Source organism: Tupaia chinensis, unplaced genomic scaffold, assembly GCF_000334495.1.
Source record: "Tupaia chinensis unplaced genomic scaffold, TupChi_1.0 Scaffold000046_3, whole genome shotgun sequence".
Taxonomy (NCBI): Eukaryota; Metazoa; Chordata; class Mammalia; order Scandentia; family Tupaiidae; genus Tupaia; species Tupaia belangeri.
Window position 1 is genome coordinate 3026509 of NW_006159504.1, and position 19370 is coordinate 3045878.

The following is a 19370-nucleotide window of genomic DNA, read 5'->3' on the forward strand; positions in this document are numbered from 1 at the left end:
ACACAAATATTTTCACATTAATTATAGGAAGAGAGAGGAAGAGTGATAAAATGCGACAATAGGGAAAACTCTGTGTTCATTTAGTGATGCTGATAATTCAGGAGAATGCTTCCACAAGGAGAAACCAATATGCTTCATGAGTAAAACTAAAGTCTGCAAACTACTTAGCTGAGAATGAAGCCGAAAGTTGAAGAATGAAGACTTAGATGGTGAGTGATACAATTGTTTGGAAGGGAGAGTTGTGAAAGAAATACTTTGGATTTTATAAAAGTCATATTCTTCAAGTAGAAAGATTAATCTTTTATTCTTGGAAAACAATTCAGCAGTTGAATTGATTTACACAATGCTTGAAGCGAAATAAAGAGCTAAGCACGTAATAAATAAACAAGTAATCTATCAATCTATTCAGAGGTCAAGTTCTAAGGGGACTTGTTTGTGTGTGTGCTATAGACTGTGTGCATTTTCAGGGGAGAGAGAGACAAAGACAGATTGAGAGAGGGAAAATGATGAGATCACTCCCCAGGAGGGATGGTCATGCCATAGTCTTTCTCCTCCATTCTCCTCTTGGGATTTTAGGCACTCAAGAACATGCACTCAGTGTGTTTTTTAAACTGTCAGGTAGAGGATTCAAACTGGAGGAGCTGGCCATGTGGGACGTAGCACCTTAACTGCCATGCCACCTGCTGGCTCTTTAACAGTACTTTTAATCAGGAAATAGTATCTTCAAGAAGTCTGGACTTCTAGTAATATGGTAGATCAGCTACTGCAAAAAGGCCTTGTTTTTGTAAACACATAAAATACTCGATGAAATAAATATAAAATATATTTCTAACTATATAACCAAGTTTAAAATATCAGGAAATCTCCAGTTGTCAGATATTAAGAATAAAAGCAAAGCTTGAACAGTCAGGGAAATCTGATGTTATCAGACTGTAGGGGTGAGGGTACTTAAGGATAAGGTCCATTATGGGGATTCTGACACCCACACAGAGAGAGGAAATCAATATTGCTATAAGCTTGCACTAGGCAAAATAAGGAACCCTGTGTGTTCACAGCACACACATGTATACACGCACATGCACAAGTCTGCTTGCCAGCACTAGACTGTATATAAAGTAGTAAGAGACAGTCTCTAGGAATGTTGTTATGTATACAGGCCTTAAAGTTGAGATAGGCCTGTAAACCCAAACAAGTACAGTTCTGAAATTACACTGTCTTCTAACGTGCAAACCTCAAACCAATAAATGAACATAAACACTGTACCAAGAACCCTGACACTGACATTACACAAGGAGTTCAGAATGGTACAAGTATTTTGGAAAATAGTTTGTCAGTTCTTATACCATTCATCAACAAGCTAGCACAAAATTATTAAAATAATAGTTTTATTAATAATAGTAGTTTTGGGGGGAACTATCATTTCCCACATCTCCAGCTCTCCTGCAGAATAAACATACCTACATAATTTAAAAGATCTATAAAAGATCAATTCACAATAGAAAGCAACAGATCATATGAGAAACTAGGCCATAAAAAGAAGAATCACTTTAGGAAATACACAAATTATTCCCCAAAGAACTTAAACAAAGTCATTGCAAATGCTTTGGAAAAGATTTAAAATAAGTATGTTTTAAGTGATTAAAGATCAAAATAAATGACTAGGATACTTTAAAAACTAAGCAGGATAGATTAACAAATGATAGAGAATTTAAAAGGACCAAATAGAAATTCTCAAATTGGAGGGAAAAAGAGAAAGAAGAAGAAAGTGACAAAAGGAAAGAAAGAGAGAAGAAAGAAAAAGAAAGAAGGTGTAATGTTTACCATCAGAAACCCAGTAGATGGAGTCCAACAGAAAGAAACAGATAAGCAGAAACTTGGGAAATTGTAATATGACTTTGAATTAATGATCCAACATTAAATACAAAGAAATGAAATTAGAGAAAATATAAAAGAATAATTACAGGCCTTGAAGAATATATATTCATAGAAAGTATCCCAAAATAAAGAGTAGTAGGTTCAACTGTTAATCTAGAAAAAAATTACACTATGGAGTGCCATGATTTGAGTATCTGTTCTAAAGCTCAAGTTAAAATTTAATTTCCACTGTAACTTTATTGAGAAGTCATATCTTTGGGGGACCAGCAGTTAGCTTAATGGCTATGTCGCTGGACTCCCATGTAGTTTACTGCTGTTCCAGTCCTGGACCCAGTGGCTTAAACTCACACCAGGCACGTGTGCATGCATGCCCAAGGTCCTGAGAGGAGAATGGAGGAGAAGGGATTGTGGCATTGCAATCCCCCCCTAGGGGGGTGAATTTTCGCTTTCTGTCTCTCTGTCTCTCTCTGTCTGTCTGGCAAGCACATGTACCCTATAGCAAAAAAAAAAAAAAACTCAAAAAAAAAGAAGTCATATCTTTGGAAGGTTCTGCCACCATGAATAGACTAATGCCATTAGCTCAGGAATGGGTGCATTATAAAAGCAAGTCTAGCCTCCTTCTGTTCTCTCTCATCCTCTTACTGTTCAACATAGGATGACACAGCAAGAAGGTTCTCACCAGATATGAGTATCTTGATATTGGGCTTCCCAACCACTGGAACTATGAGAAATAATTTTTTTGAAAAATTATTCAGTCTAGGATAATCTTATCTCAATACAAAATGGACTAAGACATCAAACCAAAAAAAATATTAAGTATATGCTGCATTTTTTAAAATGAGTGATCAGACCCATTGCTTAAAATTTAAAGATTATTTATAACCTGAAAAAAAATGCCTACCTGGAGAGAGAAGAAAAAGATATTGATCATATCATTTTTAAAAATTCAACTAATATACTGTGTAAAAATGTTCGAGTGATACAAAAATTTTGTAGAAAAGGAAAGTCAGAAAACACAAAAAAATTGGTAAATTAAACTTCATTAAAATAAAAAACTTTGCTCTTCAAAGATACTGTAAAGAAAATTTTAAAAGGTCATGGACTGGTAGAACATATTTGCAGAACATATATCTAGTAAAGGACACATATATAAAATATAAAGAAATCCCTCAACGCAATTACAAGACAAAAAACTCATTTTAAAAATGGCAAAAGAGGGACCAGTAGATGGCATAATGGTTACATGGCTGGACTCCCATGTAGTCAACAGTGGTTTAAGTCCCAGACTCGGTGGCTTGATACTCATGCCAGGTGTGTGTGTGTGTGTGTGTGTGTGTGTGTGTGTCCATGATCCTTAGAGGAGAATGAATGAGAAGGGATTGTGGCATGGCCATCCCAAGGGGATTTCTCACTTTCTGTCCCTCTGGTGAGCACACACACACTATAGTAAAAATCTCTCTCTTAAATAAAAAAATAGACAAAAGATTAGTTTACTGAACAGTATTGTTTACTAGAGTCATATAGTAAGTCTTGATACCACTTAAACTAATTTACCCCTTTTTATTCTTCTTTAAAAATCTTGCTATGGAGCCAGCAGCTGTCATCATGGTTAAGGCACTGAAATCCCATGGTGAGCCAGGATTTGAGTTCTAGATCTGGCAGCTTGAGAATCATACCAGACCCATTAACATGCATGCCCAAAATTCTAGGAAGAGAATGGAAGAGAAAGGATTGCTGCATGATCATGACCTCTGGGGGATTATTTTTCACTTTCTCTCTTACTATCTTTCTCTGCCTCTCTTTGGGAATGCATGCAATATGTGGCAAAAACCTTTAAAGAGAAAAAAAAAACTTTGGTATGATTTTTGATAGAAATATCAATAAACCTGTATATCAAGAACTGATACCTTTACATTAAGTCTTCCAATCCATGAACATGGTATGTTTCTTCATTTTTTTAGATCTTTGGATTTATTTCATCAGTATTGTGTAGTTTTCAACATAAGAGTACATATGTATTTTGTAAGGTTTATACTTAAAGACGTTTTGAGAATTAAGAGTCAGATTGTAGTTTTAATTTCAGAGTCCATGGGTTTGTTGCCAGTAAATAGTTAACAGAAACAGAGTTCATTTTTTAACTTGTATTCTGTGATTTTGTTGAACTCAATTATTAGCTCTAGAGCTTTTATTTTATATTCCTTGGGATTTTCCATGTAGATAAGCATGTTATCTAAAAACATGGATCGCTATATTTCCTCCTGTCTAATATGTATGCATGTTATGACTTTTTATTGCCTTATTGTACTTCCTGGAACTTCCTACATTATATTGAAAATAGTGGAAAGAGTAGGCATCTTTACCTTTTCCTAATCTTAGAAGGAAAGCAAATATATTTAGTTACTATGAAATTGTACTAGAATAGGATGAGGCCTTAATCCAATGTAACCAATATTCTTATAAAAAGATAACTCATGACAACATCTTGATCTTGAACTAGTCTCTAGAACTGTAAAACCATAAATTTCTATTGTTTAAGTTGCTCATAGTGTGTTACTTTGTTATGGTAGCTCTAGTAAACTAACATACTTGCAGAAGCTTTCTTTTTTTTTTTTCATTTGTTTCCAAGTCCTTTCATAATTTCTCATTGAACTATTTTTCATTTTTTCTGTTTTAAAATATTTTTCAGGTAATTCTAAAACCTCTGTCATCTTAATGTTCATAACAGCTTTCTTTTTTCCTTTGGTTTCACATGTCCCTAGTTCCTGGTAGGACAAGTGACTTTCTGATGAAACCTGACGTTTTAAATTATGTTTTCAGACGTTAATATTATTTAAACCTTCCATTTTAGCTGATTTTGTCTGACACAACTCTTACAGGGCAAGGAGACAAACTTCCTTGTTCCTGCCGTATGGATAAAGAAATCTAGGTCCTCCACTTTGTCTCAGTTAACTCAAAGGGAAGAAGCTCCTTATTAGCACCTGGCAAAGGTGGAACTTTATACTCCCAAGAGGGTCTTCACTAACACAACGATGGAAGAAACTTCAATACTGTCAGGTGTTGATGAAAGTACGACTCTCTTCCTCAGATATTACTCCACTGGGGAGAGTATAGTATCTCCTAGTTATGGGGTGCAGTTTAAAGTCCAGGCTTTCTGCACAGTCTGTACATTGACACTTTGGTACCTGCGTGCAAGACACAGCTTAGCTTACCTTAGCTTTTCTCTGAAATTGCCCTGACAGGGGTATGGGAGGCCTCACTGTAGCCTCATGAGGGTGGAGTCCAAGGTCTCTAATAGGCTTTTGTTCACTGTGGAGTGGGGTGAAATAAATCATTTTTCTGTGGTGTTTTTCTCGAGTAGAACAATAACCCTCTAAAGCTTTCTTTGCAAGCTGTCCTTCTCCTGGTCCTTTAACTAGAAAGAAAAATCTCGTGTTGTTGTGTTTTTTATTGTTTTACTTTCTGGCTTGAGTCGTTTGATGTTTCTGAATTGCTGACTCCTTCATCTCTAAGTCTGAAATATATGAAACAGAAAGAAAGCCCAAGGATCTCATCAGCATGTTATTCTCAGCCCTCAAGGAAAACCCTCAGCTTTCCTCTCTTCACTTTTCAGAATCTTCATTTTTATATTGTTTTATATACAGCATGCAGAGCCTACATGTACTTACTAAGAGAAATAACAGCTTTCTGGAAAATAAAAACTGTTTAAACAAACAAATAAAAAAGATAAGATACTATCTTGAAATTTGTGTTATATTAAGCCACCCCAAACCAATATGTGATCTTCATTATTATCTAATAAACATAATATGACAGGCATAAATTGGCTCCAACTTTTCAAAAACATTAGGAAGGAAAACGTTCTCCATGAACAGAAGGAAGTGTTGGTGAAGGTCTGAGCAACCATTGCCAATTTGACAATCTTCTGCAGGAATTCCCAAAGTTTTAGTGCTTAAGAATTAGTGACACAACTGACCAAGGCCCAAAATGTGAAGATAACATATTTAAGACACTGGAGGGAGTCACTCTTTAAACTCAACTTGTAGTATGTGGTTGAGACTGACCCCAAGATCATACAGAACCTGACCTCTGTGGTACAGACTCCCTTGCAAGAGATGCAAGTCAATTTCAGACCATGTTCGACCAGATCATTGGAAGAATTGATGATATGAGTATTCGCATTGATGATCTGGTGAAAAACATCACCAACCTCATGACATAGGCTGGGGTGGAAGAACTGGAAGGTGAAAACATGATACCTGCCACACAGAAGAGTTGAAGGTTGCTAGTAATTAACACAGAAATCTGGAACACCAAGAAGAGACCAATTGGCTTTCTGAGTTAACCACTATGTGTAGACAGGTTTTATATTATAAAATGTGCACCCTTAACCATATACTACAAGTTGAGTTTAAAGAGTGACTCCCTCCAGTGTCTTAAATATGTTATCTTCACATTTTGGGCCTTGGTCAGTTGTGTTACTAATTCTTAAACACTAAAACTTTGGGAATTCCTACATAAGATTGTCAAATTTTTTAGTGTTGTCTTTGTGAAGTTATTTTTTCCTGCTGTTCTTTTTGTAGTAGTTGCTGTTTGATAAAAGTTGCTGTGTAATTATTTTACTAGAGAAAAGGTAACACCATAGACTATGTTTAGATCTGGGTAAATAAGACACTTAAAGAGTTTAGGGTTCTTTAATTCTCAGCAAAAGTGACTTTTGTGCTAACACCAGATAGATCTGTCACTGCTGCATTACCAAAACTCAGAGTTGAACTGTGATTTATCCCTGAGATCAGATACTACAGACAATGAAAATTAATCACTGCCATAGTCCACAGAACTTTTCACAAACAGAAAATAGTGTAATGAGGCATTTATTTATTAAGAGGTTTGCTTGAGATTCTAATACTTCAGTGAGATCCTATATTGTTTATCTATAGTGGTCCCCATAAACAATATGGCAGGATTGTAAAACTCAAGTCACTCCATCATTTTGAGCTACTGAGTGAAAAAGAAAGAGACCAGACTGATACTATGTCGCTTGCTGGGCTAGAAAATGGAAATCACCTGTAGTAAACCCAAGTTGTTAAGAAATACTGTTTTACTTAAATTGTTCTTGCCTAAGTCCTTGAAGAGCAGCAGTTTTATTCCTGATTATGGAAGACTGAGATAATAACTATTGGCTACTCAGAACTGTAGTGTCAGAAGCACTGAGCCCAGAGGCCAGTGTTGTCCACCTGGAAAGTGGGCCATGTAATTGTCACCACTAAGTGATTTTATATAAATAGTTAATACATTGAAGTTGAATGATGCGATCCTTCATAGAAACTCTTAATGAAAATGGTATTTTTTATTATTCTTGTTACCAGTCTTGATTATTTGTATTGCAAATATATAATATTAATCACTTGTCCTTCATATAAATTATATGGGGAACACAAGGAGTGAAATTTTTCACCACTATTATTATCCAGCAGTAGAAATGTCTTTGATGGAGCCAGTAGGTCATGCTGCAGGGTGTAGCCCCTGCATATCCACACACGTGGCCTCTGACCAGATCAGCTGTCACCATGCGTAGGGTGTTTTCAAACCTCATAAGTGGCAAATGGAAATGATATTTCCAATCACTGTTGTAAGGATGATTGGGACTCAGGTAGGAGTTGGCTTCCTTATGAAAGGAAAGGTTTCAAAGGCAGGCTCCCTTGACCAAAATATCTGCCAGGAATAAACGTGCCTGAAATCCTGAAAAAAAAAATCAAAAATTTTCTCCAAGAGACACAATAGGTAGGAAAATATTTGTCACTTGGAAAAACTGAAAAGTTAGGGCAACACTCAGTGACCATCAGCTTATTTACAAGTGAATTTTACTTCAAACTAAATATACTTTAATAATCATTTGCAAATTTTCTGTATTAATTAAAATTTTCCTCTTACAAAAACACGAAAGCTTTACTACAATTTTTTAATGAATTTATTTTACATTCATTCACTGAGCATCATTACAGCATACAAAATGTGATTTCCTATACAGAATACGCTGCATAGTGGCTTAATTATAATGTTATCATTGAGAAATTATTTTCCATATATATATATATTTCCCCCCTATTTCTCATTCTCTTCCATTTTCCACCCTCCTCCCACACTGTCTCCGGTGTCTACAGTTGCTTTCCATTCCTTTCCCCCAACACCATATTTTATCGATTCACAAAATATCTTAATCAATTTAACTATTTTAATAGCAAGTTCAGCTGATATATACATATCTATAAACACGTGTCTGATTTTGGGCATGAAGCTCTGAGTATAATGAGTATACTGTAAAGTAGTACCTAGCTGATGCTATATAGTTTACTATAGTCATTAAACAGGTATTTTTTAACATTTTTTTAACTTCAGGAAAAGCAGTTTTAGCTTTAATAAATCAAAATTTAAAAGATACTTAAGAGAGCTTTCCTTAAAATTCAAAGCCAGAAAACAGGTTAGAATTCTGTTAAAAATGGTAGGTGCATGAACCTATTGCTAGCTCAAGACAAGAAAAAAATCCTTAAATATGGAAAACAAAGCATAGAATAAAATCAGTAATGTTTTAGTCAAAAATCATAAGATTCTATTTCACCAGTTCTAAAATTACTGGAGCACATTCTCTGGAGAAGCTTTTTAAGAGGGCTTCCTTTTCTCCTGTCACAGTTCTAACTACTGTAGCGCTCTGTCAATGTCTGAAGACAAAAGGAATTGAGACAGCTAAGAGTCATGCGTTCTTCTTTCCTGTCTAGTTGGTAGAGTTCACTTTTCCCTCCTAGAGCCATATGACAGTCTTTGGACCTGCTGATGGTATAATTCCCACATTTTTATTTAATTGCCAGATACAGTATTCTTGGATGAAATTGCTTTTCCCTTAACACTTTGCATATATTTTCTCATTCTTTCCTTGTTTGCATTGTTTCTGATGAGAGATCCACTGTTAGCCTGATGGGATATCCTTTGTAGGTAACTTGATGTTTCTCTCTTACCAATCACAGTATCACGTCTGTGATTTTGGTCAATGTGGCTATAATGAGTCTTGGAGAAGATCTTCTTGGGTTGATTCTATTTGGGATCCTTTGTATTTCTAGGGACTGAATCTTTGAATGCCTCTAGATTTGGAAAGTTTTCTTCCAGGATTTCATGAAATAGATTATCAATATCCTTATTAGTTTCTTCACCTTTTGGGATACCAATTATCTGGATGTTTTGGATGTTTGATGGTATCTAGTATTTCTCGTATATTATTCTTGGTTTTGGGGGGAAATTTTCTCAGTATTCATGGTGGTTTTTTCTAGGCCAATGATTCTGTCTTCTACATCTGAGATTCAATTCTCTGTATTATCTAGTCTACTTTTAATACTTTATGATTTCCTGTATTACAACCTTCATCTCTAACAGCCCCACTTGATTCTTTTTTATGATATGTATTTCCTCTTTCAGAACATGCAAGAACTTCCTCGTCTCCTGGAAATCATCAGCCCTTTTCTCCTGCATCTTCTGAAGTTCATTGACCTTCTTCTCTTGCATCTCTATTAGTTTTGTCATTATGAATATTCTAAATTCTTTATCTGACATTTCCATGCATTTCATTTTACTGTCTGTGGGTAAAGAGGAGTTATTCTTTCCCTTGGAGGAGAGGTATTTTCTTGCGTTCTCATATTTCTTATGCTCTTACAGTGATTTCTGGTCATCAGATGGGTTGTCCATTTCTTCCTAATTCTCGCTGTTCAATCTGAGCATTCAGAGGTGTGCTGGAGGAAGTGATCTGCAATCTCTTTTCTGCTCTGTTTTTCACTCTTTGTGCATCGGATTTAGTAGAAATTGAGGGATATTCTGACCCTAATAGTAATCAGATGTTTGGATACTGTTCACTTAGACCTACCTACTCACTCAGTTTGTGGAGACTGATCCGCCAAGGGATGAAGTTAAAAGAAAAAGGAAAAGAAAAGAGAAGGAAAGGAAAGAAGAAAAAAACATAAAAAGAGAAGAAAAAGACAATAAAATAATTTTATATTTTAATTTTAAAAGGCAAAAGATGAAAACCGAAAGCAATATTTCACAGCTGAAGTTCAGTAGCCATCTCGGAATGGGCCTTGGTTTGTGTCTCTCCTAGAAGGGAGTAGGAAAGGTGTGAATTAGCAAGTTAAAGGGGGACTTGAAAGCCCAGAAAATATTTTACCTTAAAATTTAAAAAAAAAGTTTTTTAAAAAATTAAGAGACACCGAGAGACATAGAGAGATAAAGAGAGACAGAGAAATGGAGAAAAGGAGACAGAGATTGTCCTACCAATGTAGAAATAGATCTGGAAGGAGACTTCTTGGCAGAAAGTCTTCATTTTAAGTCCCTGAAAGCACTATTTCATAGCTGAAGTTCAGTAGCCATCTCAGGATGGGCCTTGGTTTGTGGTTTGTGCCTCTCCTAGAAGGGAGTCGCTTTATTACAAATTTTTAAAATATTTTTGTACATATATAGTCTTCCCACACTGGAGATTACTCTTCAATGATTAAAAATTACATCACTTTGTATCTAAAATAGTTACAAAATTACTCATTAAGAGCCTTCTTCAAATATACTTTAAAATAAGGATACTGTGGTCCTAAAGTTAGCTACCTAGTGATAATAACCTCAAAACCTACATTTCAAAGTCCCTGTAAGCATTACTGATATAAAGTTGTGCTGGGAAAACTCCTGAGACTTGATTTGAATTCTTACCTCTGATTGAGTCCACTTAGGGATACTTGACTTTGCCCAATACTGTCAAAAAACTAATGGAGACTGTTGTATGCACAACAATCCCACAAGAAATATATCATAATATAGTTTTACAAGATAATGACTAAGTACATTAAAGACATACCAATGAAGTCAGCTTTAAAGCCATATTGGAAGGAACTACTTCAGGTACTCTTTTTTTTTTTTTTCCTTTGGAGAGGTTTTCACTATAGGGCGCGTGCGCTCACCAGACAGAGAGAGACAGAAAGACAGAAAGCAAGAAATCACCCCCCGGGAGGATGGTCACGCCGCAATTCCTTCTCCTCCATTCTCCTCTCGGGATCTTGGGCACACACGCACACGCGCCCAGCATGAGTTTTAAGCCACCGGGTCTGGGATGCAAACCGCAGTCGACTACGTGGGAGTCCAGCGACATAGCCATTACGCTAACTGCTGGTTCCCACTTCAGGTACTCTTGACTACAGATTCTGTCCTTAAGCTGCAGGACACACATCTGTGGACACATGGTTACCAACAAAAACATGCTTAGAATTCTCTAGCCTGGACATCACGTACAAATGAAGAACTGACACTGAGGCTTGCTGAGAGAGACCTAGAAGCAAAACATATATTAAACTAGATAGATTCCTTTAAAACAGAGGCCCTCCACTTTTTTGGTGCCAGGGCATGGTTTCATAGGAAGACAATTATTCCATCGCCCAGGAAGGAAGGGGATAGTTTTTGAATGATTCAAGTATACAGTATTTATTGTGTACTTTATTTTAATATTATTACATTTTAATATATAATTAAATAATTATACAACTCACCATAATGCAGAATCAGTGGGAGCTCAAAGCTTGTTTTCCTGCAACTAGACAGTCCCATATGGAGGGGATGGGAGACAGTGACACCTGAAGTGTGTTGCTTACGTCTAGTATATACTCAATAATATCATTTTGGTTGTTGTCACTGCCGACCAGTATACTTGACAAAGTACATTGGAAACGGAAGCAGCTTTTCAGTACTTCTGTGGCAATCTCAGGATATTCTTCCTTCACTTTAGTCCAGAATGTATGGAGATTTGAAGTGGTGTCAAACAAACTTTTAAGGGAGCCATCACTTGCAGTCTCAAGGAGGTGATCCTCTTCTAGCATGGACAAAGTCAATTCACCTTGCTTATTCACAGATGAGTTGCAGATCCATTCCTTCCCAGTTCAGTGGTATTTTGTAGTTGGAAGAAATGTTCAAACTGTTGTGAAAGCTGAAATAGGTGAGCATGCACCAGCTGGGAGAACAAAGGCCCTGGCTCAGCCTCTATCAAAATCTTTGCTAATGTTTAAAACATGTCAAAAAATCCCAATGTTCACTCGTCACCCCCATAATTCCACTTTGGCTCTGGATGCAGCTACTTTATCTGCTGACGTGAACACAGTTGTCATTCTCCCCTAAAATAGTAGACTGAGTTCATTGAGCAGGTTGGATATGTCACACAAGTAAGCAAGTTTTGTGACCCATTTTGTGTCACTAAAATGTACTGCCAGTGGTGACTGTTTTTCTAAAAGAAATCTCTGGAGTGAGTTTGTAACTCCAAACTCTGGCCAGTGACTTATCTTTAGAAAACCATCTCACTTCTGTGTAGAGGAGAATACGTGTGTGCTCTGCATCCACCTCCTCACAGCGTTGTGCAAACAGATGTGGGTTCAGGGCATGTACGTTCACGTGGCTGACACAATCTGCAAAATGCATTAAGTTCAGATGTTTTTCAGCTGGCCAGCAGTTGTCTATGAATGACACAGTGTATAGATTTGCATTCAGAAGCAATCTCTTTGACCTGAGTAGGGAAACAAGAAACTCATCCGATCATGACAGCTCTTCTATCCATGCAAATACTAACACAAAAATGACCGACTCAGTTTTCCTGATATGCAATCACTCAAAGACTTGAATAATTCTGCAGCTGTGGTGTTAGCTGGCAACAAAAATGCCCATAACATATCTTCTGTACATCCTCCTGAAAAATAGAGTGCACAAAACCAGCACTATTTCCTTGGTGTCAACATCAAGAGATTCATCAACCTGGACTGCATTATCAGAGTGACTCCTTAGTTCTCTCTAGCAGTTGTGCCTCAATATTTTCTGCTATTTTGTCAAGTCATCTAGTCATGGACCTAGTTCAAAGACGAACATGGGCCACCTTTTGAACCACAGCTTCTCCTAAAATTTCATGACAAACGTCCTTAGCAGCAGGCAGGATCAACTCTCCACCAATAATAAAGGGCTTCTTAGCTTTAGCAATGCAGTTATCCACTAAGAATGATGCCCTCAGTGTAGATATACTTGACAAAGTAATCGCTTTCAATAAGTGCTTCTGTTCTTCATGTTCATGTTTTTGTTGTTGTTGTTTTGTTTTCATTTTAGAAACTCTAAAGATTTTTCTTTTAATACAGGGTGCTTGGTCTCCAGGTGGCAATGCAGTTTTGAAGGTTTCATGGCTTTGCTGAATAGCCATGTTATACAAAGCAGGCTTGGAGAGTGTGAATCACCTGTTGTAATGAGCCCATAATTTAAGTAAGACTCTTAGTATTTTCTTTTAAGCACAATTTTCTTTTTGTTGACAGTCTTATAGTCTTCTGCTGTCTCATCATTAGGCCCTTCCCACTTTTCAAAAAAGTTCTCCAGTGATGTTTGTTTTACACTCATTTGGCCATAATTACCTTGCGGCCTTACCAAAAACGTGACAAACAAAAGTGTGTCATGCCAGAAAGAGACATGGGTAGAAGAGATAAATAAAATAATGGGCAAGCTACACATGGACTAAAGTAAGTGTTGGATTCTGACTTAGAGCTGGCCACTAGATGCAGCTGTACAAGTGAAGTACATTAACTCCCTTGTCACTAGAAAGCCTGCCACCAGATGCAGGTTAATTGTCATCTGCCACTCACTGATAGGGTCTTGATATGAGTCTGCAAGCGATTGATTTAGTATGGTCTCTGTGCAGTTGAACCTCTCTGCTAACATCAATCAGTACTTGCAGCCACTCCCTAGCACTAGTATCACTGCCTCAGCTCCACCTCAGATCATGAGGTACTCGAGTCTAATGAGTGCACGCTCTAGAGCCCTCGCATGCACAGTTTATGAAATGGTTCATGATCTCATGGCAGTCTAATGCTGCTTGCTGCTAATCTTTTTTTTTAATTACGCTATATCATCTTTAATTAAGAATAAAGACCTCTCCAACATAAAATCTAGAGATCATTTCACCCACTGCTCTGTTTGGCTGCCAATCTCTTTTCTCTCTCTTAGGCAATGGTGTGGCAGATACCTTATCCCCAGGGAAGAGAAATCCATGGCTTGTTACCTTTGCCAATAACAAAAATGTTGGAGAGCCAAATGGCAAAGCTGTTGCCATTGGCATCATTCACATGAACCACATCAAAAGAGCCAGGATGTCTCTCTCTGTTGGTGATCACACCAATTCTTCCCAAGTTAGCACCTCCTGTCACCATACACAGGTTACCAGTATCGAACTTGATGAAATCAGAACTCTTGCCAGTCTCCAAATTGATCTGAATGGTGTCATTCACCTTGATGAGAGGATCTGGGTAGTGGATGGTATGAGCATCAAGCATCACCAAATGAGGGATTCCTTTTGTGCCCACAAAGATTTTTCTCACTTTGCACAACTTATACTTGGCCTCGTCAAGCGTAACACGATGGACAGCAAAGCGACCCTTGGTGTCATAGATCAGACGGAAATTCTCTCCGGTCTTGTCAATGCTGGTGACATGCATAAAGCCAGCAGGGTAGGTTATATCAGTACAGACTTTGCCATCGATCTTAATGAACCGCTGCATGCAGATCTTCACTTCATCTCCTTAAAGCATACTTAAGTCTGTTCCTTAGGAAAATGATGAGAGGAAGACATTCCCTCAGCTTGTGGGGACCGGTGGATGGACGAGGGGCAAACCCAACAGTCAATTTATCTAGCATCCAATGTTTTGGAGCTGCAACCTGTTTCAGATGCTTCTTAGGGCCCCGAGCCATGGCTGCACTAGGAACAGAAAGAGCGCTGCTGCTAATCTAATAGGAGCCGGAGCTCTGGTGCTAATGGGAATCAAGGAGAGTGGCTGTGATTACAGACGAAGCTTTGTTCGTTCACTACTCACCTCCTGCTGTACAGCCCAGTTCCTCACAGGCCACAGACTGGTACCAGTTTATGGCCTTGGGATTGGGAACACCTGTTTTAAAGATTCCAAGGCCTGAAGTAGGTGATTTCATTAGTAGATAACATCCTCCCAAAACCTTCAGATGGAGATCTTTGATAGACTAACAGACATAAATTTGCATTTTTAATTATGTTTCTCCTCATTTTCTCACTGCTTTTTTTACAATAGTCCTCTTTAATACTTTTCTCCACTGTCAAACCTTCCAAATTCTAAATGTGATAAGTAGTCTCAAAATAACCCATAAAATGTTATTAAACCTCATACAGCTACATATTTACATTCACTGTATGCAAGGTCTTAAACAATTACCTGTTGTCATTACTATTGTCAAAGTTTTACAGGAATTCAAGAGATGCCACAAAATAAAGGGACATGGGAATACTGATGCGAACCAGTCTATATTCTCATAAAGCTATAAAGTACTCACTGTGTAGTGTTTTAATTCCAGTTATGGTTTTGCCTCCAAAATCTTGGCATGTATTTTGGATACATTTATGTGGCTTTTTCAAATATTCTAAAACACACACTTAATGTTGTTAAGAACCAGTCTTGGACCACTACCATAGGTTAATGATAATGAGAGCTGGAGTCTACATGGCCGACCACAGTTCAAATCCTAGTCTTAAATAGCACACCAGGTACATGCTCCAAATCCTGATGAGATAGAGAAATGGAGAAGGTATCACAGTGGGTCCACACCCCATTAAGGGGTGTTTTACCTCTCTCTCTCTCTCTCTCTCTCTCTCTCTCTTTCTCTCTCTCTCTCTCTCTCTCGCACATGTGCCCTCTGGCAATTAAAAAAAATCAGACACAATAATTTTAGGGAGAGATTCAAAGCACAGATTTTACTCATTTGCAAAATAATCTCTACTCTAGTTAAACTATTAACAATTATTAAAGCAAAGTATGTGATTTTTTTTCTAAAGAATTATTTATTGAACTTTATTTTTTATTATTATTTTTCAATTTGACCAGAGAGACAGAGAGAGAGAGAGAGAAGATAAGGAAAAGTAGGAAAGCAAGCCACCAGGTCCAGGACTCAAACTGCAGTCAGCCATGTGGAAGTTCAGTGCCCCAACCACCATACCACCTGCCAACCCCAAGTACGTGATTTCTAATTTTATGATGACTTTAACAAATTAAACAACCAAAATTTTAAAGGCCAAGATGTTATCATGAAGTCATTAATTAAAACAGCCCAAAATAAAAATTCCCTTGACTATTAGCCAATCAATATGAGATCTGTGACTTTTTTTCTTAGGTAGATAAACAAAATCAATTAAAAGGGAAAAGACCACTTTGTTGACTAAAATTGATTAGACTAATTTTTGAGATTTATTCTCCTGGCTAGAACAACAGTGACTTAAAAATTAATACAAAATATTTCCAATGTATTTTTTAATAATATTTTTATCTGTCCTATATGTTTTTCCACTCCTCTACTGTCCAATATCCAGTCAACTTCTAACTGATAATTGTTCATCAGAAATCCTAAAAACTCTTAAGCCCAGACTTGTGCCTTTGAGAGATTCTTTTGACTAAAAAGAGAAAAAATGAGAAAGCTCTGATGATTTTTTTTTTATTTTTTAGAGAGATTTTTTTGTTATAGGGCACATGCACTTACCAGAGAGACAGAGTAAGACAGAGAGACAGAAAGCAAAAAATCACCCCCCAGGGGGGCTGATCATGCCACAGTCCCTTCTCTTCCACTCTCCTCTCAGGATTTTGGATACACACACACACATGTGCCCAGTGTGAGTTTTAAGCCTCAAGGCGTGGGGTTTGAACCACGGTCAACTGCATGGGAGTTCAGCGACAACCATTTTAGCATCTGCTGGTCCCTATGATTAAAATTTTACAGAATTTGCATAACCTAGGTAAAGGTGGACACTATGTAGACATTACTCAGAGATAACAGCTAAACTCTCAAAATTTTGGTCTTGTTTTGTATTGTTAGCTATAAGTTACTCAGTGTATTTAACCACCAAAAAAATGTAAAAGCAAGAATTACTATGCCCAGACAGCCTGCAGTTTTATTTTCTATCCTTTATATTTTTTCTTTTCTTATATATCCTGTTTTATCTTTGTCATTTATAGAAGTTTCTTCCCTTCATATATTAAAATAAATTGCATTCAAATAGTTACCTAGTTTTTCTTCAAATTATTTATGAAAATTAAACAGTGGGCAAATTCACCATCCAAAAATTCACGCCCAATAGGTTTTACCCAAATATAAAAAGATTAACCATTACCTTATGAAAATTGTCTCAAAGAAAGCTACCAGTTTATTCATAAAAAAATGAAAAAGAAAAGTAAACTATTTATTATGAACATAAATATAAACATAATGAAAATAATTGATAAGTTTAATCTAATTGCATATGTGACACATGGGATAATATGTGTATATCTATATGAAGATCTTTAACGTTAAAAAGACCTACTCATAGAATTCACCACAATAATAGATTAAAGAATAAAAACAACACAATCAAATCAGAAATTTAGAAAAAGCATTTGAATATATATAACCTCCATTATGATAAGAAAAAGAAAATATTTTTAAATTTATTACTTTCTTCCATGATAGAGAGAGAGGTAGGGACCCCCAGCAAAATCTTCCAGCCAAGATATATCCCCACCACCAATGATCTCAGCCAGCCTGTATCATGGGCACAGTTATACCTGGTGTGCTTAGAGACGCCTTGGGACATAAAATGAGGACCTTTCCCATTTGGTTACTGTTGCACGACAGCTTCACCACTACCTGAACCTAAGAAAAATAATATTAATGAGGAAAGAAAATAATCCTCTTCCCTGAAAAAAAATATCTATCAAAACCACAACTAAAATACTAAGCCATGAAATATGAACAGCCTCTCTTGGAAATGAAAAATAAGCTTAAGAAGGATTTTGTCCACCTTCTGTGCAACACCGTACTGGATATATTAACAATGCACAAGAAAATAAAATTATAAGGATGGAAAGGGAAAACAAAAGCTTATTGTTCTTATGTAATATGTGGAAGTTTTAGCAAAATTTAAACACAAACTGTGACTACTAATAAGAGTCCAACAAAGTTGTTCTATACAAAATTAATATATCAAAATCACTAGCTTTTCTATAAACTTGAATCAACTAGTAAAAAACATTATCATAAAGAAATATCTCATTCACAACAGCAATAAAATAATTAAAGGGAGAGGGACCAGCAGTTAGTGTAATGGCTATGTCGCTGGACTCCCATGTAGTTGACCGCGGTTCACGTCCCGGATCCGGTGGCTTAAAACTCACGCCAGGCGTATGTGCATGCGTGCCCAAGATCCCAAGAGGAGAATGGAGAAGAAGGTATTGTGGTGTGGCCATTCCCCCTGGGGGGTGATTTCTCGCTTTCTGTCTCTCTGTCTGTCTGGCGAGCGCACTCGCCCTATAGCAAAAACCTCTAATAATAATAATAATAATAATTAAAGGAAGAAATACATATAACAAAAAAGGTCCAAGATTGATACAAAGAATACTTTACTGAAAGTTTTCTCAAAATTCTATGTAAAAACATTAAAGAAATCATAAATAAATGGCAATATTTATCATTCCCATGGATAAGAAACTCAATACTATGAATTTTGTAATACACTTCAATTGAATGGACTAACCATCAAAATGCAAACGTTTTGCATTAAACTTAATAAACTCTTTTTTAAATTCTCATAGAAAACAGAGTGAAGGCTGTGTGATTTGATTTGAGACCTGGAAGCCCAAAAAACACCATCACACTATTGCATGTATGTACATGCCCAAAATCCCAAGAGGAGAATGGAGGAAAAGCTATGGCAGCATGGTCATTCCCCCTCGAGAGTGCTTAATCACTTTCTCTCTCTCTCTCTCTTCTCTCTCTTCTCTCTCTCCCCTCTCTCTCTCCTTCTTTATCACTCTCTTTCTCTCTGATGAGTAAACACACCCTATAGCAAATTTTCAAAAAGAAGAAGAAAATATAGTGAAGGTATATTTGGGGGTAAATGTGGGGAGGATGAGTTGACTTTCAGTGACTTGCCCTATCAAAACCCAGGACTTCATAATAAGGCTATTGTAATTAAGCTAGTATGACCATCTATGTATAAAGCTACAAAATAGACCAATGGAGAAGTACGTGAAGAGGTTAGAAATTGATCCACAAACAACTGAACAAAGACAGGCTATTCAATAAATGGGATTGGAGCTCCATAACACACTCTAGCTAGATTAAAGCCCTAAATATAAAAATCAAAACTTTTACAAGAAAATATTTTTAAAACCTTATGAACTTCCTACCAGGAATAATTTATTTTTTAATTTGAAAAAAAAATTTAATTGTAGACAAAAACACATATCATCAAATATAACATCTTAATTTGTACAGTTCAGTAGTGGTAAATATATTCATGGATTTATATATCTTTTCATCTGGCAAAATTGAAACTTTATAACCTTGAAATAATAACCCCTCATCATTGCTTCCCCCTAGGCCTGGGGAAATAATATTTTACTTTCTTA

At 36.6% G+C, this 19370-nt stretch overlaps 1 pseudogene; it reads right to left on the bottom strand.

Annotated features, from left to right (window-relative positions):
• Positions 1-13871: 13871 nt before the first annotated feature.
• LOC102488017 (40S ribosomal protein S4-like) lies at positions 13872-14664 on the bottom strand (annotated as a pseudogene).
• Between the last annotated feature and the right edge of the window lie 4706 nt (positions 14665-19370).